This window comes from Hesperophylax consimilis, chromosome 29, assembly GCF_061612785.1.
Source record: "Hesperophylax consimilis isolate HC1 chromosome 29, BYU_Hcon_1.0, whole genome shotgun sequence".
Taxonomy (NCBI): Eukaryota; Metazoa; Arthropoda; class Insecta; order Trichoptera; family Limnephilidae; genus Hesperophylax; species Hesperophylax consimilis.
In genome coordinates this window covers 8,307,428-8,334,382 of record NC_142864.1, presented here as the reverse complement: position 1 = coordinate 8,334,382, position 26,955 = coordinate 8,307,428, and the positions used below count along the sequence as shown (strand labels likewise).

The 26,955-nt window shown below is 35.2% G+C and overlaps 1 protein-coding gene across 1 annotated transcript in view; it reads right to left on the bottom strand.

Annotated features, from left to right (window-relative positions):
* LOC149409849 (guanine nucleotide-binding protein G(I)/G(S)/G(T) subunit beta-1) overlaps positions 1-26,955 on the bottom strand; it is a 51,727-nt gene that overhangs the window by 17,608 nt on the left and 7,164 nt on the right. Inside the window, exon 2 of the mRNA XM_089649239.1 lies at positions 559-744. The gene's annotated coding sequence lies outside the window, so the exon portion shown is untranslated. The remainder of the gene's footprint in view (positions 1-558; positions 745-26,955) is intronic.

Here is a 26,955-nt window from a genome sequence, read left to right as displayed (position 1 = left end):
ATCAAAAGTGATAATAATAGTAATTTAATTGCTGAAAACATGAAAAAACCATCGGCAGATGCTAAAGAAACGTGCGAGGGGTCCACATCTAACGACGGTTCGCGGCCAACTGGCTAGCGGCGCTGCTGGCACAAACACAGCTGTGCGGTCGTAGGTATCGATGGTCTAAATCAAAAACTACAACTGCAGAAGTGTGGATGTCTCATGTTCCCGCATAGCGAATTAAAGCGGGACATCAATAGCGTTTCATTTCCTCGCACACTCTTTGCGTATCATTGTCACACGGTTGATTGTATTGATGTATTTGTTCCTGATTTTTAACAAAAAACTCTGATTTTTAATTGAATTTGAAAAGTATGTAATATATTATTTTTTAATTCAGTGCATAAATGTATAACGGAGGAATACCTAAAATCTGAACCCAGAATATATAATATTTATAGAGTTATTAAAGTTATTAGAAGCAATGTGTAGTAAATACAAATCACAGATAAGGAAAGGTTAAAATGATTCGACTGTATGTCTAATAATAACTGACAAATCAAATGCATCACTTACAGACTGTGGAGTTATCCGTGCGTGGGGTACTTAGAGCTCCCGTGTCAGTCCAGTCCGCGAGCCGGTTGACGCCAACAAAGTACGGCGCCACTGACACCGCCTAGACCTACTTGATCCCGCTCGATCGATGTCTCGAACCCCAAGCGCTACTCTCGCTGCTCGGCACTCTTGAAGATGCAGAGATATCTGTTAACAAAAACATACTACATAATTAGACACTTGTCAACTTTATAAATATAATGTCAATAAGGCACTTATCCCTTTCAATGATAACCTCCTATTTCGGCACATTGTATTGGCACATTGCTAGTCAATCCAAGGGAGCCTGCTATGCCTCAATACAAAGGACTATCCCATCAAAACCGTGTTTTCAACAATTCCCCCATTTAAAAAAATAATAAATTTCCCCACATATTCGAAAGAGAATTGGACAATGTTCGGTTCTTTCTTTCTCAGCTTTATAAAATTCAAGTGCTTGACCAGATTGACCCAGATTAGATTGCACATTCTGCGGTCTAAAAGTGGGAACTTTAGATCACATATTTTTTTTGCTGTCCTTCTCTAAACAAATATCCTCTTTTCTATCAAGCCGTATCTAAAATTGCCTCCTGCCTATCATCTCATGTCTTCTAAGTCTGAACATGACTCCAATCTTCTATATAATTTTGAAATTTTCCCATTTAAACAAAATGAATATATAAATTCACCTTCCCTCTCTATCCATAATTTGAAATGTTGACCTAGAACATCAAAATCGAAAAACATGCAATCAATTTCCGATTCTAAGTCAAACCGTGCAAACAGCTTCAACATGGAGTTGGATAATATTGAAGTCAAATATTAAAGGTTCTCTAATTTGTTCTTGAATTAGATTGTGTGCAGTTTACTTTGGGTGGAGGCAAGCAAAACAAGCAGGTGCTCTTGCTCTACTCTGGCAGATGGTCTAGCACCTGCCAAGTTGAAGTAGCTATATAATTTGAAAGGGGTCTCTCTACCTGCATGTTTTTTTAACAGCTGTGGGACAACGGAAGAAAGAAGTCAAGAAAGCAGACTGCAAAAGATGCACACTTTCGTTTTTATGTGTTCACTGTGTAGTTACCTAATATTACATAAAATAGTAATGTATGGTGATTTTTTTCTATTTCATCATCTGTTCTGATAATTATTGAATTTTTCTATGGTACCAATCTGTGCTGATTATTATTGAATTTTTCTATGGTATCATCTGTTCTGATAGTTATTGAATTTTTCTACAGTATCACCTGTTCTGATAGTTATTGAATTTTTCTATAGTATTACCTGTTCTGATAGTTATTGAATTTTTCTATAGTATAACAGCTGTTCGGATTATTATTGAATTTTTCTATGGTATCTCTGATTATTATCGAATTTTTCTATAGTATCATTTGTTCTGATTATTATTGAATTTTTCTATAGTTATCATCTGTTCTGATTATTATTGAATTTTTCTACGGTATCATCTATTCTGATTATTATTGAATTTTTCTATTGTATCTATCATTTTTTTAACTATTATTGAATGATAGTTTTTGAAAACCTTTCAAAGTCAAGGTGGAAAATAAGGTGGGTTGTTTTACAGAATTTGAATGATTTATCAAGTTTCAAATTTTTAAATCAATTTCTGTGGAAGTTATTTGAAGACCCCAAGGCAAGAAGTTGTTAACTTACATTTTCGTAAAAAATGAGTTAGAATGCTCTCTAAACTAATTCGCATACGCTCTTCCCAATGAACACCATGCCAGAGCTTAAAAACGTCAAGAACATGCTTAAATCAATGTGATGAACATGTTAACTACGTGTTTCTGTGACATTAAGTTGATAAAATCAGGGCAAGAACTTGTTAACTACTAAGTTAGCAAGTTCTTGCCGTAATTCTGTAATTAACAACTTCTTCCCATCTACATTGGTTTAGATTTCTATGGTTAACATGTTATTCACTCACTTTAACGTTTACTTTGGTGGTTTTAAAAAGTTTTGCAGTGGGTGTTTTTTTATTTAAAAATCATTGAAAATGAGTTCCAGAGGTGAAAAAATGGTGAAGATGTGTCAAAAGATGATCAGGGAATCAGGTAAGCTGTATAAAACATTATTGTTCATCTTAATTTATCCTTAAAGTAGTTTTAAAATGGGTGAATCATTTTTGTTTTGGTGTTTTTCTGTCTAAAAGTCAACAATTTTTTTATTGTAATGCTTATTAATTTGTTTCAGGAAGTGTTCAAGAGTCCACTAATTTAGTACAACCTGAGAAGCATTTAGAAATACCCCAAAATAATGTAATTTTAATGGATGGTAAATGCAAAAAAAATGTTTTACTCTGTGACTCTGAATATTCTTTTATGTTTTCTTATGTTTTAAATTCCTTCATTAATGCTTTACAATATTTCGTTTCAGAAAGTGTTCAAGACTCTTTGACTGGTGTTGAGTTTGGGATATTATTAGGAATATCTCAATATGATGTCATGTTAATGGTAGGTAAACTTAAACATACTTTATTGTGACACTAAATTCTTTTGAACATTGAACTAAAAATGATTATTTTATTGTACTTTGTATTTTCAGAAGATAATCAGAGTAGTCTAGAGTATATCGCTACTACCACTGGTACAGGAGATATAATTTTGGAATACGTACAACAAGATGAGATACTCAATACTTTAAATCACTGGTGAGTTTGATTTAAAGTATTGAGTAAATTGTACCTCGCATCCGATTTGTCAATCCCAAAACTGTATGAGCTCTATAATATGTTTTGTGGAGAAAAAGAGTATGCCCTCTTTCGTTGAATCGTTACACTAGAATCTTTACAGAGGATTTCAACTTGTCGTTTGGTGTGCCTAAGACAGACACTTGTGGGACTTGCGTTAGCAAAAAATCTGACCAAATTCATGTAAATATGTACAAAGCTGCATTTGAAATGCAAAAACATGATAAGAAAAAGGCATCTGAATGTGATGAAACTTGTTTCATCACATTTGATTTGGAAAAGACGCTACCTCTCCCAAAGATATCCACAAAGTGGCTTTCTATTTAAGAAAACTGTGGCTCTATAATTTGGGATTACATTGTGTGACAAAGGAGTTAAATAGGTCATATTTCCATGTTTGGAGTGAAAACGAAGGGGGCAGAGGGAGCGAGGAAATTGCCAGTTGTTTAATGGCCTTTGTCAACACCATGCAACTTCAGAGCAACAAGTCTCACCTTATTGCGAGGAGTGACTCTTGTGCCGGTCAAAATATAATTTATTATGTTTTGGAAATATTTAATTCTAGCAAAAAAATTCAAAATAATTGACCATAAATTTCCTGAGGTTGGTCACTCATATATGGACTCTGATAGAGATTTTGCATTGGTAGAAAAAAAATTAATAGATGCCAGTCCATTCAATCAGTGGACCAATATGTAAATTTAATGATTTCGGCTAACACAAAAAATATACCCATCGTGACAATGATGGCTGATAAGTTTGTTAATATTAAAGAATTAGGGCAGCAATTGAACTTTATACACAATACAAAAAACACTATCGGAAAAAAGGTTAACTTTCAAAAAGGAATTCGCTGGATAAGAGTGGAGGAATTCGGGATTTATAAATATCGCGAATCACTCTCCGAAGAAGAGCCTTGGAAAGAAGTGGATCTTAAAAAAAGGTGTGAAACATTATCTTCCCCGCCAATGCTGTCATCAAAAGTGAGAGATAACAAAGAAATCGATGCGGCCAAATGGAATGATATCCAAAAATTGTTACCATACCTGGATGAGGTTTTTCGTGGATTGATAGACTTAAGTCTCAAAAAAAAATTGACACATGCTCTGCTACCTTTTCTTTTCAATAATAATTATTATTTAGTTACTTTATATAAAAAAAATGTTTAATTTGTTTGATTAAATAAAACAACAAGAATTTAACATGTTCTTGCCTTTCAATTCTGTATCTTCCTCACCTATCCCTGAAGATGGCATGAACATGTTAACTACATTTTTTTGTAGAAAACATGTTTATTTTAACTTTTAGACTGCAAAACTACTTAATATTACTAGATGTAATGTAAATTTGGTTTGTTTACTACACCATGAAGGATCAGTACATTGTATATGACATTCAAATAAAAAATTATAAGGCAAAACGCAAAAGTCTAAATATCTCAGAATGCCTTCAATGTAAGTTAACAACTTCTTGCCTTGGGGTCTTCATTTATTATTTGAAATTTAGTTATTATTTAGTACTTGGTACTATTTTCAGTACTTGGATAATAGAAGAACATTTTTTTTTGCAAAAAAGTATTCTTTTAAAATATATAACATATAAAAAAATTATAATATTGTTCCAAAAATACATAGTGAATGGCATAAGAACAAAATAAGTTTTTTAGTATTTTTGCACCAATGAAGAGTACGCTCTTGAGTTTGGTGTAGGAGTAAAAAGTAATATCGTAGAGTGTATGATAACACAAGATATGATAACATGAATAGGACTTTCACAGAACTTGAATATTAACTTTGAAATTTGATGAATTGTTCAAATTTTGTGAAACAACCTGTCCTTATAAAACAGTTATATGAAATTCTGAATAGAAAAATAATGTACAAATATTTTATATAATGCACAAATTCTGACCATTACCTTAGCACATATGTAGAATGGGCTTAAGAATCAATATCACTATTATATTATATTCCTGATGTAAAAGGGATAATAAAATACATTTTATCCACACAGCAGAGTAAGAATAAACAGAGCTGCCCGTAAAGGCGAGGGGAACAAACCACGTGGCTTGGGCGTATCCCTGTCAATAAAGGAATCTGACAGTATACAGGCACCTCGCATTGTAATATCACAATTTAGTGCGCGAAAACAAAATCTGCTTGCGAAATACTAATTCTTTTTACAATGGCACACAAATTCCTGGCTGCGTAAAAAACTTAACTACATATCAACAAAAGTTCGGGCTTGTTTGCAAAATTTTGTATTTAGTTATACTGTTTAGTTAAGACACTTTTATAAACGTGTCATATCTTACCCGCCGCACTCAACTTAAGCGTCGCTTCACCTTGCGAAGACTGTGCTGCAAGACTGTGCTGCAAGACTGTGCTGCAAGCAATTGCCTTACTTTGTCAACTGTACTTTTCTGCGCCGGGTCTGGTTATTTTAATGTGTGCTCTTCGGCGTTCAAACGTACGACTGATGTCGTAAATTATTCAAAGCATTCTCGAACCATCACGGTGCCAAAAATATGATCACGTGGTTTGTCTCCAGTTCGTCAAAATGCTACCCGGATTTCATATGAGGGCAAGTCTATATCTTCTGATGTCAACAATCCACACCAAATATTATTAAAAACATTAATGCATTTGAATTCACAATCTTCGGATCCAGAGATAAGTGAGTTAACCAATAATATGAATGAATACAAAATTCCAGAAAACTGTTTCTTATCAGACAAGCTTTTTCTAAATGTGAACACTTTCATGGTGAAATAGTGGGTGTGGTATTATTCCAGTATATATACAGGGTGTATCGGCACGTACCCGACAAACTTTAACCAGCTATTCCTTAGCACATTTGGAGTAAAAAATGTTATGGGCACTTTGCTGTCCGGTAACATTTTTTTCAATAAAAAATTTATCATTCATATTTTCACCACATGTCACCAATGTTTTATCCTTTGTCAAAGTTTGAAAACCTATCTGGCAATATTTTGTTCGAGTTTTAGTTGAATAATGTACGTACGTACCTACGTTGGCGCGCTTTTACAATCACAACGAAATGGCACGGCAAAATTCGTCTCATTTTTAACTATTATTATTTAGTGTGTACGAAAGAGCGAGGACACTTTTTGACACACTTGCTAATAACAGCTGTTGAACACGAGAAACAATGCAAATGACAGTGACGGAGTGTGGATTTTTTTTATTTATTTTTTGTTTTTAATAAAAAAAAAATGTTACCGGACAACAAAGCGCCCATAACATTTTTTACTCCAAATGTGTTGAGGAATAGCTGGTTAAAGTTTGTCGGGTACTTGCCGATACACCCTGTATATCTACTAAAAGATGAGTAGTGAAACCTTTTCAATAGGGATTTTCCACAGTGACTGGATTACTCAGTCATATTGTCTGTCAGTGGGGTAGCGATGGCCTGAGCAGTCGCCTGGGGGGTTTGGTCACAAAGGGGGCCAAACCATGATGTTAACCCAGGATATGACTAACTACAATAGCAGTTCAGTGAAATCATGAATGAGAACCTTCAGGTGCACTTCAATGTGCAGTGTATAGAGCTAGGTTTTAGAAGTTTTAAACGCATTTCAATAATGTTCATGAAAATTCCTAAGTAAAACGTTGGTATTGTAGATGCTTGTCAATTATTTCAAATATAATTTTCAATATTATATTTGGCTTTAAGATATTTACAAAATACAAAATATTTGTCTTCTAATGGTTAAAATGCATGGAAATTATTAACTAACTAACCCTCTCACCGCAGGGTTAGGCAGAGAGGATGAACCACCACACAACTCTGATTTGGCACACACACCTTGCTTTATCACATTCGGTATTAGCTCCACTTGATTGCGCAATATCTTCACATAAAAAAAACAACCGTCTCTTTGGGAGATATATGTATATATCTTTGCGTTCAAAATATTAAAATTTTCAATTGCATATGTCGATTTCTAATACTAAAATCTGAAAGAGTCTTTCATTTGCTTTCAATAACAGTATTTTACTTTGAAATACGTTCAAAATTAGCGAATTTATCTCGACAGTTCTTCTAAGAGAAATACATTGCATAATGTCAGAGGGTTTAGGGGATAATCTCATTAAAAATAAATCAATTACTTCTGAGCAGTACTAGATATTATTTGCTATATCCACCTTCTGATTTAAAACAAAGATCATTCAGTTTGGTTGGGTATTTTAGCCTGAAATCCAAAATTAAGTTTTGTATAAAAAAAGGCAGCGCAGCCGTTCCTCTAACTCCACACAGGGGGCCCTGGAAAGCATTTTCCACGGAACTCATGTCATCATTGATGCTGTGCGGATGGCTTTTTCGTGGAATCTGGATCTTGCAAGAGACAGAAGGTAGGAAACAATACGGTGGCGGGCTATCATTCCACATGCTAGTCCTCCATCATTGCACAAGTGACATTTTTCCGAGATAATGATGAGAGTAGTCCGGAGGAAATCAAACATTATTAGATTATTCGCAACCTGGGAATGTTTGTGTCTTTACAAAAAAAAAAAAAAAGTAAAATTAATTACCTCATAAAAGATTTATGCAATAGTTTGCCAGGGGCACAGACAATACCGTCTTCACCATAAGGGCACACGGGGCCCGTGCCCAGGGCCCCCATTCTCAGGGGGCCCCGAAGGACTGACAATTTCTCTCGCAAAACGCGATAATGCGGGCGGTGTGTGCGCATGCGCGCGGAAAAAATTTTGAATGCGATTTTGACCCTTCTATGTACAGAATTTGTATAAAGAACAAGGTCGGAATCGCTTGCGCCAACATCATTGATGATATAGCCACTACTTTCTTTCACCTGGCAACACCAGAATATTTTTAAATAATTTATCTTTGGAATCGAAATTTCAAATTTGCCGCGATGCAAATCTGATGCGTGATACTTGACGAAAACATCGTAAAACCTATCAATTTATCAAATTAACGCAATTAATGTTGTTTTGGTACATATTTTATTGTTCTAGGAATGTGTTTCGGTCAAAAAAATATATGATAGCTCAAAATTAATCCACAAAACATTCAATTTAAAATTCAAAGTGGTGCTTTGTTAGGGGAAGGGAAGGGGGCCCCATCAGGCCCGACCCATGACGAAATGGTATTATAATTTGCTTTTTTACTTTACAAAAGGGCCCCAAATTCTTGTGTGCCCAAGGGCCCCAGCCTAGTTTAAGACGACACTGGGCACAGAAGTTTGTTTCTAAGCCACTGCATACAGTACTTTCAAATAAAGGGTTTAAATTTCAAGTAATCCCTTGAAATATGACACCACAAGGCCTAGTATGGATTCTACATTGAAGGAATAAGGACTTTTCTAACTCTAGTTCTAGAGAAAATGGACTTAGTCGTAACGACTTCCATGTTTAGAACTCTTCATTGGTTCAATTCACATCAATATTGGTACAGCCAGTTTCAAATTGTTAAGCCGAATGAAGTGGGGAAGATAAAGAGTGACAAGTACCTAGCTATTCAGATCACTAAACATAGCTAAAACCATTTCAAACCGGTGATCTCTCACCGGGGTGATACTGAAATTAACTTCCCAAAGGAGCGAGTGGGACTTATGGTATCCCCGATTGAGGTGTGTTGAAGGTCTGAGTGGAGAGGGGAATGAAATTTATTTATACAGGGTGTATCGGCACGTACCCGACAAACTTTAACCAGCTATTCCTTAGCATATTTGGAGTAAAAAATCGTATGTGCACTTTGCTGTCCGGTAACGTTTTTTTTTAATAAAAATTTATTATTCATATTTTCACCACATGTCACCACTGTTTTATCCTTTGTCAAAGTTTGAAAACCCATCTGGCAAATATTTTATTCGAATTCCGTTGAATAATGCACGTGTGTACCTATATTGGCGCACTTTTACAAGCACAGCGAAATGGCACGGCACCATTCGTCTCATTTTTAACTATTATTATTTAGTGTGTGCGAAAGAGCGAAGACGCTTTTTGACATACTTGCTTATAACAGCTGTTGAACACGAAACGCAATGCCAATGACAGTGATGTAGTGTGGAAATTTTATTTTTTTTTGTTTTTATTTAAAAAAAAATGCTACCGGACAGCAAAGTGCCCATAACATTTTTTACTCCAAATGTGCTAAGGAATAGCTGGTTAAAGTTTGTCGGGTTAGTGCCGATAAACCCTGTATATTCTACGCCCATGTGGGCTTCTACAAACATGTACATAATAATTAAGTAGAACAGTAATCAAAAGTGGAATTTTCTTTTAAAATTATAAAGAACCCATGCAGAAGAATAGTAACTATGCTAACCTTAATTACAATTATTGCCGAGATATGTTATTATAGCCTTCTTGTAACTATAGCCCGTGCAATTGAACATATCTACAATTTCTCGGCAAGTGTTGCCAACTCCAAGCAATCTAGGTACAAGCGAGTACCTAAATGACTCGGTCTTGATATTATTGTTGCAATTAAAAATAAATTTTCGATCGAGTACTTCTAGTTGGTATGTTGAAGATGATTGGACTCAATAAATCAGGGCTGTCTATAACTCCATTAAAAAATTCAAAATTCGGAAACGAGTCTTCTTTCTGAGAGTTGTAATATGGGGAAGTATCTTACAATTACTCACTAAACACGGCTAAAACAATTTCACTAGCTAAAACTCTGAAATGCAGTTTTCTATTAATTTATAATATTATGTTGAGCTGAATACCTACCGTGCTAAATACACCCAATACAGTTGAACATTTTTACTCTTTAGGCATAAAAATACAGTGTTTACTCAATCTGTCTATTGTATTTCTATTGCATGTCAGAAACAGCAAACGCATAAAGGAATAATAATAACAGATTTTCTTTACCGTTTACGGTAATTACTTTGGCCTTGGGGAATATAATAATATAATTCTGTTTGAATTTAAATAATTTTGTAGTTGTAATATGTCTTACTTGCATTTTGTACTGATTCAAAAAACTATAATCTATATATACATATAAAAATTCAACTTAAGTATGTTTGTTCTCGTAAAACTCAAAAGTAGTCAACGGATTTGGATGAAAATTTCAAAGTTGTATATACAGAGTTGTTTGAATGATAGAAGAAATTGGGGACGCCCGAGGAATACTTAACACAATATCTTTGCACTGGAATGAGACACGTTAAGTCGAATTAATGTCGATATAATGTAGTTTTTTTGTTAATAGTAACATTGCAGTATACAGCGGTTAATGGTGGAAGAAGTCCAGACACCCGAGGAAGATATTTGCAATAGCGAAGCATTGCCGGGCCCGCTCTTAATTAAATAGCTTTTGTCGATATATAAACTATATTGTCATCATCATCATTAACTATTATCTATGTATAGGTGTAAGATATCTGGTGTAAGATTGCATCGATCAAATCGAAACATTGCCATCTATGTGAACCATCTACGAATCATAAGGGATGTACACATTGCAGCACAATTCTTCAGACTGATTCATGGATGGTTTGAAAACTCATCATGGAGAGCATTCATTTGTACGTTCCCGATGGTTGTCTCTGTCACCGACAGCATAGGCTGCAGGACTAACTAATTGCCAATGGTTATTCCGGTGGGGAGGGTAAACTTGCTGTTGAACAGAATCAATTCGGTTCCCGATGGTTGTCTCTGTCACCGACAGCATAGACTGCAGGACTAACTAATTGCCAATGGTTATTCCGGTGGGGAGGGTAAACTTGCTGTTGAACAGAATCAATTCGGTTCCCGATGGTTGTCTCTGTCACCGACAGCATAGACTGCAGGACTAACTAATTGCCAATGGTTATTCCGGTGGGGAGGGTAAACTTGCTGTTGAACAGAATCAATTCGGTTCCCGATGGTTGTCTCTGTCACCGACAGCATAGACTGCAGGACTAACTAATTGCCAATGGTTATTCCGGTGGGGAGGGTAAACTTGCTGTTGAACAGAATCAATTCGGTTCCCGATGGTTGTCTCTGTCACCGACAGCATAGACTGCAGGACTAACTAATTGCCAATGGTTATTCCGGTGGGGAGGGTAAACTTGCTGTTGAACAGAATCAATTCGGATATCGTCATATAGCACCAGAGATGTGCAAAATAGGTACCCAAAACCATTTGAAATGCAAAATGGAAATGGGTCAAAACTTTTCCATTTGAAAATGCAAAATGGTTTTTAGAAAAGCATTTCAAATGCAAAATGCCTATTTTCAAAATGCATTGAAAATGCAAAATGGTTTCTCAGGTCAAACAATTGAAATAATTATAGAATTTTTAACAATTTTGTCATTTAATAATGGACATCAATGTAGAACAAACATATTACATGATGGTAAATCAAAAAACACCACCACTACAGATTATGAAACCACAAAAAACAGCGCGGGACTAATGTTGCCAACGTAAAAACATAGAAACTGCTATCTAACATTTAATATTACAGCGTAATGACCAGTATTTGAATCAGTATTTTTTGTAATGGTATCACTCAATTGCCAGGGCTCCTCTCTCTTGTCAAGGTAACTTGACAAATGTAAATTATCTCCCATAGCGAGGTTAAGGACCGACTGATATTTGGGGCTTATGAAAAAAAATGAGTGGAGATAGTAGGAAGAATGTTGCTAAAAAGCATTTAAAATGGAAAATGCAAAATGGTTTTTAGAAAAGCATTTAAAATGCAAAATGGAAAATACCCATTTTGCATTTTGCATTTCCATTTGAAATGGATTTATTTGAAATAAAGCACATCTCTGTATAGCACCAATGAAGCTGCCTTCAACCCCTATGAGACAGATGAAATTTAGTAAATTTCTCAAATCCAAATATAATATTGTAAATTTTAATAGAAATAATGGACACATTTCTACAATGTCAACTTTTATATTTTGGAATTTTCATTGACTTTTCATTTTTTTGATTGAATTTTCATTGAAATACATTAAAAAACATTTAAAACTTAGCTTAACATACTGCATACTGCAGTGCACCTCAAAGTGGTCATAATTTCACTGGACTGCAAATGTAGCCAGCTATAGTGGTTAAAAGGCAAGCTCTGTTACTACTAGTAAATAATAAATACCCACTGTTTAAATTTATGTAATTCTTCTTTACAAATGTATTTAAAAATGCACTAAAATGAACACTTTTATAATACCAAGAGTTATTGTTGAAAAGCCTCTCTATCCTCAACGTATGACTGTTTGGTGCGGTTTATGGTCCGGCGGAGTCATTGGACCTTACTATTTCGAAAATGAGGCTGGAGCAACAGTTACGGTGAATGGATTGCGCTATCGAGAGATGATTAAAGATTTTTTATGGGCGAAATTGGATGGTATTGATCTGGACAACGTTTACTTTCAACAAGACGGCGCTACGTGCCACACAAGCAACGAAACCATTGATCTTTTACGATTGAATATCAAAATAACACATCTTATTGGAAAACCCTGTATTAAAATAATAATCTGAATTGCTTGATCTGGTTTTACCCGTATTTAGTAACCAAATATTAACAGCCAAATTCTTGCCAATCTTCCCAAACCCCTCCCCACTTCCTTCTACCTCAGTAAACATGCTATGGTCCCTTTGGCTCTAGACAGTTGGGACTTCTGTGTGATAATCACATTAACTATCCCGCAACCAAGTGGGGGAGCAGGTAGTACCCAAAATTACTATAATCCTTATATTAGCTTAAATACTTGACATATCATTTTAGTATTTCACGTATTTCTGCGCAAATAGACAAGTTACCATTAATAATTGACTGAATAATTGGGATTTCTATAGTTTAAAAGCCCATCATGCGGTAGTCCGAAGACCCACTTTGTTTACAGACGTTTTGTTTGGCATCTTGGCCTGTCAAGAGTTAAATAAATGTTATTTCTTGTCAGCTGCAGTGCAAGACATAATAATGAGCACTATTATTGTTTTTATTTTTTATCAGATACAATACACTTAATCTATATTAATTATGAATACTTTCTTCTAACCTCGAGATAAGATTATATAATCAGAATGCTGGGACGTAATCCCATCACTGTTTTATCAGTCTTTTATATCAAACAAAATCACTTCATAAAAAAACAAAACATGATTTTAAGCATTCAGTCATCAGAACAGTATAAGATACTATTGTAATAATATTTACATACGTAACTGACTAATAATCATCGTGCCATTTCTCCGCAGGGGTAAGCAGATAGGCTGGAACGTCACCCAACTCTGCTCTCACATGTACTGTTGTATTTATGCAGATGTATACATAAGCTTCTGTTATTCCGACTCTTGACATAACCCAATTAAATATGTATTTAAATAATAATGATGGCGTATGGACAATGTATACGCTTAAATTAAATAATAATAATAAGATAAATAATAATAATACAGATTTAGGAAATGAGATTAAAAGAATTTGGCATAAATCAGACTATAAAAATATTACCATTTGTTATTTCGGCTACTGCCATTTTATACCTAGCTCTCTCATTATAAATTTAGGCGTATTAGATCTGTCAAAGAATTTATATATAAAAATGCAAAAATCAATCATTTTAAATACATGTAGGATTACGAAAGATTTTTTAAATATTCATATTGATGGATCAGTAGGTTTGATCGGATCAGTCCAAGAGTTCTACCGTGCCGAACCCTCAGATATGAAAATATCTGGAGTCAGTAAATTATTTTCCCATTTGATCTCTGGTGAGTTGACGTGTTTGTTTTATTTATTATGCTTATATAATGCACTTGCATAATGTGGATTGACTAGATGATCTGACTGACTACATTTGTGGAAAAGTGTGTGAAGGGTTTAGTTTTTCCTGTGGGAAGATTTAACCCGGACATAATGTCGGAAAATAAATACAAATTTGATTACATAATTTGATCATATTCTGTCTTCCTGGGAGTCACGACATTATCCATTCACTTGCATGTCATTAATTCTCCTGAAACTCCTTTCTCTGTTCACGTGCTCCACATGTTCAAAACTTACATGCGACGTCTCTTAACTTTGTTCAGTGATTCATAATACAATTATACATGATATTTACAAACACACGCCTCAGGGATCTTATTTGTACTGCATTCAATCTACACAGAAATACTGGTCGGTAGTTGGATTGACAGATGCGTCGGTTCCCACCCAATGGTCAAGAGGAATTCAAACATTGTAAGGATATTCGTAATCGAGGAACGTTTGTATATATACAGTGTCCGGAAACTCATTATACAAACAAAAAAAAACTGGGTGAATATACATATGGAGTAGATTTGTTGGTTTGAAATTAGAATTGTCATTGTTGAAAGTTGAAAATTTTTAGGTCACTAGTGGTTTAATATCAATTCCCAATCTTCTCTAAATAGTATAAAACAAAGTAGCTATCCGCGTCTGTCTTGTGTTTGTGCACATAGTTCTTCTAAACTACCCAATGGATTTTGATAGGGTTTTCACCATCATTTAACACGTTCCCGGACGAGCATGCTATAGCATTCGCATTGGATAGTTTAATTATGTCGCGGATGCTATAGCATTCGAAGTTTATTGAGTTTTTTGTCAGATATGCTTGAGCAGTTGCTTTATCCTTATAAAATATAGGTAGTCTATTTCTTACTGTCACTGCTGACACAACCACAGATCGCTTACTGCCACATGAGACCTTTTCTGCACACAAAGATAAAACAGTGTTTACCCCTTCCCCTACAGCTCGCCCGGCGTACCCCGCGTGGTACGCATGCTATAGCATGCGTCAAATGTATTGAGATACGTCTGCTAGAGCATTCGCGTCGCTCTTGATGGTGTTGGATGGTACGTATCATGACGGAAATGCTAGAGCAATCGCAAAAATCTAATACAAAAAAATAGTGCCAAAGTAGGATGTCTCACTGCCCGTGAACGTGTTAAAGAATTTCTTCTGGAAGGTTTATAGTTTATACATATAATACATGCATATTATATTTGTAGAAAGTAGAGAAAAGTCTATAAACAACGCCGGGTTCACGTTAGCTAGTAATACATAAAAATTCAGCATGCCAGGTGTGTTTATAGTGTGGTTTTAACGGTAGACGAAGTCGGGGATGCCCGAGGAATACTTAACGCAATATCTCTGCACTGGAATGAGATACGGTGTTGAATAAAAGTAAATGTAATGTAGTTTTTTAACAGTAACATTGTGGTATACAGTAGTGAATGATGGAAGAAGTCGGAGACCCCCGGAAAAGACATTAGCACTAGCGAAGCGTTGTGGGTGTGTGCACTAGTGTTTTTTTAAATTCGTCAAAGCTTAGACCCAACTCAACTAAAATCTCAAACTTTTTTGGATTCTCTGTGATGTAGACTCACCAGTTTCCCGTTTGTGCTACGAGTTCCCAGGCGCAGTGTATAAAGGACATTTATTTAGTGGCATGTGTAAGCATGAAGTATATGAAAAACAGTAGCGAGGTGAATAATATAATGTTCTGGTTCTTGCAAAGAAATATTCAGGCGATGCTAAACGACTTATATTAACTACGCAAATAAAACGATGGATCTATCTAACGCTTCTGTTTGAGATGCATGACGAGAGGGGGGCAAGTCATGTCAAACTTAAGTAAAACCGGAATCGCCCTTTTAAAGCGTAGAATTATTATATATTACGTAGAGTGTGACAGGTCAGTAGTAGCTGACATGTCGATGTCGCGAGTTCAATCCTCTGCTAGGTAACTAAGTTCTACAAGCAACATTTTCCACTCATAATTATTAGGGAACGGTTCCATGAAAACTCGTCAAAGTGACAATTCAACACACCTATACAAAGTGTTATAAAGTTATGAAAAGTGATGAAAAAACTAGGTTATATAGTTACATATGTTAACAACACGACAAAATACACTATTCCAATGCAACACACATAAGCGCAATTACATTGCGAACTCCCCAATACAACGGTTTCACACTATGGGAAACCAATTCTTAGGTGATGTCGATATATTTAATATTAACTTTGCGAATTTTGTGGATCACGTAAAAGACTTATTTCAACACTATTCCTAAATGGAAGTGGTTTTTTGTAAACCAGTTAAATCGCTGTATTTTTTTAATTTATGTTCTTGTTATTTTTAATTTTGTTTCTTGCGTATATTATTTTTTAATGTAATTTTATTTTTATTATTTCTTTCTCATGTTTCAAAATTGTCTGTCATCAAAATTGTACCACCTACATGTTTTAAAAGCCCTCTGGGCGTTTAATAAATAAAAATATGTAACCTAACACTGAACACTATTTCTAGGTGTGTTGAATTGTCATTTTGATGAGTTATCCGGTAACCAAATTCACCTATCCCTCTCCATAATTTGAAAGCTGAATGCCATAAATATTTGGATAAAAACCATCCTTACAAATAAAAAAAAATGGAAAATTGTCTTATTAGACTTGAGCCTGTGGTATCGTAGTGTTAATTAACAGGGCGCCTCGTTCCTGGGTGCTAATTACTCATGTCTTTCCGACGGATAATATTTACACATCAATTACTATTTTTCTGCCCAACACATACATTGTCAACCAGTTCTTATTTATTTATTTTATTTGTACATTCACAGCACATTTTACTACAAGTTATAAGGTACTAAATATTAAATTATACACAGTTAATATACCTATTACGTAAGTCCTTAAAACAACTGAGATGAAAATCATTGTTCTTAACCCTTACTAATTATGTAGATATGAGTAATAATCACTGTAGTGCTAAGATATGCGTTGAGCGCTGAAGATTATAACTTTATATAAGCAGAGAATTCAATAACGAATTTATTGATATACAATACATAACAGAATTTGTTCACATTGTGTTTGGGTCCCACCCAGCCGCAATGTGTTCAATTCCCCGACTGTAAAGTACTACATCACAACACAAGCAACATTTTCTGCTTACTGTGGTAGTAGTAGGAGATTTTGAAATATTGTCAGGTTATTAGTAACCCGGGAATGTATGTCTTTCTTTTATTATTATTATTGCAACTACAAAAATGGCTACAAAATTAAACGTCAACAAATGACCATAGAATTTTCTGGGCATACAGTAAATGGTAAAAATTCTAGCCACTCATATCAGGAATACCAACAAAAGAAAATGTCATCGACAGAAATTATTCCGGCTGTCATCCCATACAACGAAAGCGAATTTTCATTTTATGTAATTAAAAATTAAAATTAAAAATTTTCCAAATGCAGTCCAGTTTCTTTTTATAGTAATTAAGGTAAATATATTTAAATATTTAATATAAATATATTTAAATATTTTTAAAGTTTTTGTTTAAAAATATTTCGTATTATCCGTGGCCAGCGATTCCAAATATTTACCAAACTACATTACCAACGCTACTCTAATTTGTAGGATTCTAGTGCTGGTATAGATTACGCTTAATTCTATAAACGGAGTCAATAAATATATCAATAGTACCCCCATACTTGTTGCCCAGATCATGCATCCTATTGGTCAGTGAGTGTGTCAGATAGTTGGTTGTGTATGTATTGCAGAAGAATGATATATTTTGTCTTGTATTCCTAGTATGCACATGGAATTTAATAGTGGCAACGATGGCAGGACTATCAATTTTTGGTGTAACACAACCAGGTTTGACATAATTCTCCTATCAGACAGTGTTATTAGATGCAATTGATAAATAATTAATTAATGTTGTAATTGAAATAATACAAAATAAATTAAGTTTTAAAATGGGTATTCCAACAATTTTGTTGAACTACGACACTCTTTTGAATGACATGAATATGCTTAAATTATCAAACAGAAGGAGTCTCACTAAATTTGTATTTCTAAATAAAATTCTAAATGATGCATTCGATAGTCCAGAATTGCTTGCATCGATAAGCTTTCAGATTCCACAAGGAAATACTAGAAGTCGGGATTTATTTCAGTGCACAAATTCTGGGACTAACTACCGTAATATTTATCATACGTATTGCCCAGAATACTAATGAGTCAGTGGACATCTTCAATTCATCACTAAAGAAACATAAAAGATTATTACTGAGGCAGTTCAGTTATGTAAAAGAAATACTGTATAATCTTTACTATTCATGTGTAATTTCCACTGCGAAAAATAATGGAGAATGACCACTGAAGGTTCTGAGATTCACATACTGAGGCAGTTCAGTTATGTATAAGAAATACTGTATAATCTTTACTATTCATATGTAATTTCCACTGCGCAAAATAATGGAGAATGACCAATGAAGGTTCTGAGATTCACATACTGAGGCAGTTCAGTTATGTATAAGAAATACTGTATAATCTTTACTATTCATATGTAATTTCCACTGCGCAAAATAATGGAGAATGACCACTGAAGGTTCTGAGATTCACATTCCCCTATAAAGGATATTAATATATAAATAAATAAAATCAACACATCCAGCATTGCGATATCTGGAAAGAGGTGCATATTTACTATGAATATTTTGAATCATACTCCCACATATTTTGCAGCATCATTACTTCCGTTGCACTAAACACAAGACGCAATAGAACCACCACCTCTCACTGACAAAACGCTTTTACAGTGTGAACATAAGAAAATAAATGTGTACTCTGGATCAATACATTATTTTACCAAACAACACATAAACAAAATATTATGTAGAGTTACATGTACAAAAATGTTATAAAAAAATATTTAATACGTGGAGTGCTTTTTATAACAGAAGAGAGAAGGAGTTTGAATAGTACCCAAGGGAAATATCGGGTTACACAATTCCTAACAATGCAACAATAATAAAATTAACCACTAAGGGGAATGAATTGATACAAAATGTTATATACTTGGTAATATTTTGACAACTTTTTAATCAGAAATAAATAAATAAAAATAAATTCCCATCGGCGACATTTATATTTTCAATTTGTATGGATATTTCAGGAGACTAATTATTGCTTATAATAATTTGTTATCCTTTGTGCTATGCACAAAAAAAACCTAGTCCTATAAACAAAGTCAAAATATTTCACCAACAAATGTAGATATAATATGTCTCGACGCCATCTAGTGCGAAATTTAGCACTAACAAAGCCTTTCCTACAAAATAAAGTTGGTTGTTTAGAGGTGAAAAAAATATAATAAGCAGTAATTGTCGATTAAAGTACTACTACATATTGAATTATTTGGCGTGTCGGGAATAAACCGACGTAGCTCAGTGGTCCAGAGCACCTGACAGGAAATCAGAAGGTACAGGTTCAATTCCCGTCGGCGGCATTTATTTTTACTCGGGAGATATTTTCAATTTGTATGGATATTTCAGGCGACTAATTATCGCTTATAATAATTTGTTAATCAGAAATCAGTTAAATAATATTTTTTTATGTGGCATCTCAACAGGCACTCTATTTTAATAAAGTATTGTGGTCAACTTTGTCAAATGCTTTCTCGAAGTCTGTAAAAGTCAGATCGACATGTACAAAATTTATAGGTGGTGAGATTCATAAGATTTGTTGAAGTTGATAGAGTGGGATTCTCGGTGAGTGCATGTTTGGTTTGATTAAATATCTGTTGCTAGGTTTTGTATTATCCATATCGCTTTTACAATTTTGCTTTACTTAATGATTGACTGCTGGGCAAAGATGGGCAATGTCCGGTTAAAACGGTAGGTAGTAACTAGTATTTGAGTGTTACTGAAAAGGGCGAAAGGAATATTAAGCGACACGACCACTCCGCGATATACGGGAGACCCTTGCGAACCTCCTTTCGGATGATACATAATTTTTACCTTCAGGAGTTTAAAGTTTAAGATGCTGATGCTGATGTAGGCAATTTACACAAGGCCTTTCAACTCCCAGGTTCAAAACAAGCCAGTGAAATCGTTCTCCTCAAGAAAAAATTTCAATATTTGAAAATGATTTGATCAATTACAACAGAAGAAAAAAATAGAGTTTTCTTCGGACAGACAGACACACCCACAATACACTTCTGTCGGTTTATCACTACAGTGCATAAATCAATAGTGTTACATTTTTATCACATATTTATGATTTTGACCCGCAAAAAAAACTACTTAGAAGTCACTTTGACAGTTAGTTGACATGGGTGGTTAAATGAGTCAAATTTACACACAGCAGTCGCTCAGTTTGTTTGGCGAAAGCGGCCGTAACCTAAAATAATAATAATGCCGTAAAAACCATTTGCCGCTGCGAATATGGAACATGTAAAAAACATGTACATGAAAAAGGTTTGCGCGGTAAATTTATTTGTGGCCCTCTAACCTCTACCAGCAATATAACCTCAGATCTCTAACCTCTCTTCAGCAATAATATTTGCATACAATATAACATCCTTGGATAATTTTACATGTCCATAGAAGTGTTTAGGAGAACAGTGACTTGCTTAATAATCGTTTACATATTGCACTCAAGTTAATCACAATTCAATCAAATTCAGTCAAACGCTGTGTACATATAGAGTGACTGGTAATTCTTACTAAATATTTAAGGATAAAATTGAGAGAAGAAGAAGAATTGGATGGGCCATCTTTCAAAAAGAAGAATACATCGAACAATTGTATTTAATGTACATTCATTTTTATTTTTCTGTGACACCTCACAAGAGTACCCATGTCAGTACAGTGTTATTAGTAACGAAGTAACGTAGAGAGAGGGGAGGCGATTCAAGGTAGGTACTGTCAGTACAGTGTTATTAGTAACGAAGTAACTTAGAGAGAGGGGAGGCGATTCAAGGTAGGTACTGTCAGTACAGTGTTATTAGTAACGAAGTAACGTAGAGAGGGGAGGCGATTCAAGGTAGGTACTGTCAGTACAGTGTTATTAGTAACGAAGTAACGTAGAGAGAGGGGAGGCGATTCAAGGTAGGTACTGTCAGTACAGTGTTATTAGTAACGAAGTAACGTAGAGAGAGGGGAGGCGATTCAAGGTAGGTACTGTCAGTACAGTGTTATTAGTAACGAAGTAACGTAGAGAGAGGGGAGGCGATTCAAGGTAGGTACTGTAGGAAGGGATTAATAATGCGGATCTTGATGAGGCCCGGATTATATGAAGGAGGTAAAACAGATGCTGCTTATTCCACGTTCGAGTCAACTTACACAAAAACAAGTCGAAGAAACGACCCATTCTCATGAGGCCAACATCAAATGTGAATGGGTGTTTACGTACGTGCACCAAGTGCGCAGGAGTTCAATGCTGCTAGCTTCGAATCAGAAATGGCTTTAACCGGTAATTACCAACCTTCTCCTCCCCCTCGCACTACCTTCAGCCTCACAACATACCCAACAGTTGCGATTCTTGTGCGGTATTCCAATAAATAGATATAAAATAGCAGGACTGTGAATATGAAAAACGAAATACTTCATTTTATGTCTCTGCCTACAAACGGACAATTCAAAATGTCAAATGAATGTGCGGCTGCCTTCGACTAGATAAGTTGTGCCTATTAAACCATACAGTTAAGGCGATGCACTACGTCGTGTAATATTTTAAAATGATCCGCTATCAATAACAGCCCTTACGTAGATGGCGATAAGGTTTAAATTCCCGCTTAACACCATCCGCCTGTTTTGATTTATGCAAGAAAAAAACATGGCCAAAAAGTGCCTTTTATTTTATACTGTGGATGTTCAGGCATAAATATTTAATTTTTTTTCGATCATTTTATAGATGACTTAATTTACCATATTATACAATAAAATCATAACCGAAAATAGGTTCGTAAGTAGAAAATTTTGAACTTTAAAGCAGTTTTCATAGGCCTTATACATTATTTTTTTTTGGGCTTATAAAAAGACTTATCTAAAAAATACTCGATCATTTCAAAGGCCAAGATGTATTCTACTCGCAGTATTTAATTAAAGCATCTCAAACATTTCTAGGTGACCAAATTTTCAAACCAAAAACACATGATTTTGCATTACTATGTATGGCATCGCCTTAAATCAAAAGTTGTTGAAATAGATTATCAATAGTTAGTAATAGCTGGATAGAAAAAATGGGGAGATCAGAAATTCAAACCATTTTCCGCTTCATGTCACATCTAAAATTAACTTGTAACTATTGCAATCGCGAGAAGAGAGAGCCTAGTAAGAAAATATTCGTATAAAATGGCAGTATATAAATTATCCAAATACACAAACAAAACACATGTTGAGAATTGACACTTTTTAACTTGCCATTATTACATTTTTCGATATTTGGCATCAAGTACCGAACACCCCATATAATAATTTGTATACAATACTAATGCACTGTATATATATATAAATATATAACAATGGAGATGAAAATAATTGATATACGAAGGAGCTGATTGGATGTTATTGATTTTAATTAGTCCCAGTTGATGGGTCATTCCAGCCAGCTAAGACAATGCAATACAGACGCATCTTAACTAGACGGCAACAAAAAATATTGGTGTTAATCCATACTCTCAGTATCACCCTGGTGGGAGAAAACATTATTATCATCAAGTTATTTATCATCAGTTACATGGTAGTCATTAAGATCTGCTCCCACGAATATACCTAAATAAATTCCACAAAGTAAGAAACTGAACATTTAAACGTTGCATGAAATGGTTTTAGCCATGTTTGGTGACTAGATCCGAATAGCCCGTTACTTCCCAATCTTCCTCTTTCCCAGAGCTTTCCCTTCCCGACTCCCTTCATCTTCCCAACATACCCCAATTAAGGATGTCGTAGCACCGTTGGATCTGGACTTTCCGAAACAGTTGGGACTCTTGTATTCACATAAAAATAAAAACGAAAGCTTTGGATTAACTTACGGGTGATTTGAAAGTGAAAAAACTAAATTTAAAAGACAAATGGAGATGAAATCAAGTTGATAACTACATAAGGACGGGTAGTTTCAGAGAATTTGAATAATTCATCAAATTTCAATGTTCATTTTCGGGTTCTGTGAAAGTCCTATTCAAGTACTGTTATTATATCATTATAGGCTAGTTGCTTGACAGAACTGAAATAAAAATAGAACTTGAAAATATCTTTCACAGAACTTGAAAACGAACGTTAAAATTTGATGAATTGTTCAAATTCTCCGAAACAACCCGTCCTAAGACTGTCTAGCGCCGGTATAAATAAATTTGAATGGCATATGAATAATGTTAAAAATTATAATAATTGACATTGTCTTAGGAGGAAAGGATATTGAAACTAAATTTGCATACAAAACAAAAGACGTATTATTATAATTTTCACAGACGAGACAGCGCAAAGTACGAAGAATAGTTGTGTCGGAAGCACCTGGCAATTGAGATCTGATCGGTTATCATACAAAACATGAAAGATTACCACTTAAATCCGCTATTTTTCTATAAGCATATTAGGCACTTCTTTACTACCTATTTCTTTCGCTTTACAATATTCCCCAATAGCGGTTGCCATAGCACTCTTGCGTGAAGTCTACGTGAAAATATAATTAATAGGGTTGATCGAATGTAATGGCACGATCGATCGAGTGAATTGAATCATGTCAAGGGACGAAATAATAGAAGATGTATGAATGTTAATGAAGCAAGGAGTGCGTGCAACAAAAAAGGTGTGTGGTGTCCTATCCTCTACGCATACAGCCGTACTAGAAGCGAAGTAATGATCAAGTAATATGAAAATTCTTGAAAGCAGAACTGGGGAAAAAAATTGCCATGATTTGAGATTTTCACAGGCAAAAAGTATAATTGCGATTTATTTTTGGGTTATTATGCCATATTGCGCTTCCTCCTTCTTTAGCAACGTTTTGGACAGCGTTAGGGTGCCCCATGATCAGGGCAGATGTGTAGATCGCGGTGAAGTGCATGATTATGTATGTAGAAGTGATACAGTGTCGCACGTGTCAATCCTCTCAGGACCAGTATTTAATGTGGTTTTTTGCTTTTAGTTTTGAAGTAGCATTCAAGTACCGGATACCATGAACTATTAAGCTTAGCCCCTAGTCTCTATTAATATTAACGGCGTTTTTGTGGATTTCAATAAGTTATTTCCACAAACTATGAATACAGTTAAAAATGTGTGGAAGATTTAAAGTTTTTTTCTTTTGTCTAACTTTCTATTGTCATTCACTCATCGCTGACTCTTTAAGGCCCCACCTGTGCCTCAAGCGGGCACAACAGCTGTGGGGACACCTTATCCTATAGAAGGAGGACCAGAGTTTACGAGGCCATGTTTAGAGAAGCCAGGCTGTCTCTCAGTGGGGTCACGCATGAGATTGGCATTTCTCACGTCAGCCGATTGTCACTCGAGTTTCCACCTATCTTCTGGAGTGAGAGCAAAACGGAGGAGCCTCTCTCCGTCCATAATAAATGGAGTGATCATGAGGAAGTTAATATGACTTTATACAGGACACTGCCATTCACACACACCTGATACACGCAGCTGTTGAGAGTTGAAAGCATATACTAATAGCTAAAGGAAATGTGAACAAGGCTCATATATCTGTGGAGATGAATACCAAGTTGTGGAACCAGGAGCCGCAAATAGGATACCAAAATACCACAGAATACCATAACAGGAGCTAAAACACTAATTATACCACTGGTGAACTGTATTAAAAGGAATGGGTCATCTCTGTCCGGTGAATAAAGGTAAAAAGATCGATTATAACAGAGAATTGTTTTTTTAAATGTGAATACCGCACAAATCTCAACTACTCGCAACTGTTCGGAGCCAGTGGAACTACGGCATCCCCAATCGGGGTATATTGCGAGGGGTTCCACAATCACTAAACACAAAAGTTGCATGAAGTCATTTAAAGCCCTTAGATTAAATATACCATTCCTAAGAGAAAGTCCAGTTATATTTAATTTTTCAATTAAGTCCTAAATCCTGTATCTAAATTTCGCCAATAAACAATTAGATAATGTTAATTAAGTGTTAATCTCAAGTGACCTACCAGGTAAGTATTGTACTGTATATTTTCTCCATAAATAGTTAAGTAATAACATAGATCACTGTAGAAATGTATTATAAGTTTGTACAGCGCCCTTGAGGTGATTTTGCACAAAAACGGCGCTATACAAGTCATCCAATTATTATTATTAAAGCGATGGACACAAAACTAACCTACAAACCAAACCTAGTTTTTGTTCCAACACTTTGTATGACCTAATGTCACTTTTTAAAAGGTGTGTTGAATTGTCATTGTGTTGAATTGTCATTGTGTTGAATTGTCATTGTGTTGAATTGTCATTGTGTTGAATTGTCATTGTATTGAATTGTCATTGTGTTGAAACAATTCAACAATGACAACATTGTGTTGAATTGTCATTGTGTTGAATTGTCATTGTGTTGAGTTGTCATCGTATTGAGTTGTCATCGTATTGAGTTGTCGAGGGAGTGGGGAGGAGGCGAGGGAGTGGGGAGGTGGCGAGGGAGTGGGGAGGAGTAGTGGGGAGGTGGCGAGGGAGTGGGGAGGAGTAGTGGGGAGGTGGAGAGGGAGTGGGGAGGAGTAGTGGGGAGGTGGAGAGGGAGTGGGGAGGAGTGGTGGGGAGGTGGAGAGGGAGTGGGGAGAAGAAAATGGTCAAGAGTAAGGTTGGTAAAGTACCTGACAATTCAGACATGGTTACCAAACATGGCTGCTACCATTTCAGGCAATGTTAAGATTCTGAGATGGTCTTACCAGGGCGATACTGAGATTATCAATAACTCAACTGGTATTTAACCCTGGAATCTCCAAACATAAGGACAATAGTATTACCACTAAATCAATAATAATAATAATATGTAGTGTGTGTATCTTCCAGAATGCGACTATTACATATTGCTCAGTAAAATTTAACCTTCAGGCCAGTTCTCACAGTTCGTATTTTTAAAGATAGTGTAGCTTCCCACATTTGCAGATTCGACCCTACAATAAAACAATTCATTGGCCTGGTATTTTTATAAACATATTGCCTTGTTTGTATCATTTATGATTTAAGAATTAGTGACATTTTACTGCAAGCGGCGGCGGCTTTCAAATAGAGCTATTCGTTTTATATTTTATGATCACCCTAGTTAAACCATTATGCCTAAAAATATTTGCCAATACCTTTCCCACCCCTGTCCCATAGTAATAAAAACCCCAAATAAAGTTTCATCTCCCAATAATTCCTTTAAAATATTTGTATTGTTTAAGTCACGTTTGTATCATTAAGAATAGTTAAAGTGCATTTTATTTATGTTAAGAATGTTGTTTGCCAACGAGCGGGTGGAACATCTTTATTTTGGTAAAATGTCCTTCAGAATTTAGTTTAAATACAGATACCTCCCAGAAAAAAGACAGTATTAGAGTGTTGCTATAACTGGTAGGTACATGCGTACCTAGGCAGTCAGTCGTGAGATAATTACTAGGTTTATGTAAACCTAGGGAAAACTGAAGAATAAAGGAAACTAGACCTTTATTTCTTTCAGTTTAAGTTTTAGCAGAGGAAAATAAGATCCTCTGCAATTATATTGTGAATTAATAAATTTATATGTCAAGAAGAAGAAGTGTTTTCCTGCATTCCATCTGACGGCGTGTTCTCGTACCACGATAGCAGAAACATATGGTCCTTCGAGCCGCATCGGGAACAGCAGCATCATGGAAGCGGGACAACACACAAAGACGTCATCTGTCTGCGGCAGCAAGGCGCAAACCAGCAGGAGCTGGATGGAGGCTCAAATAAAAGCTTCAGC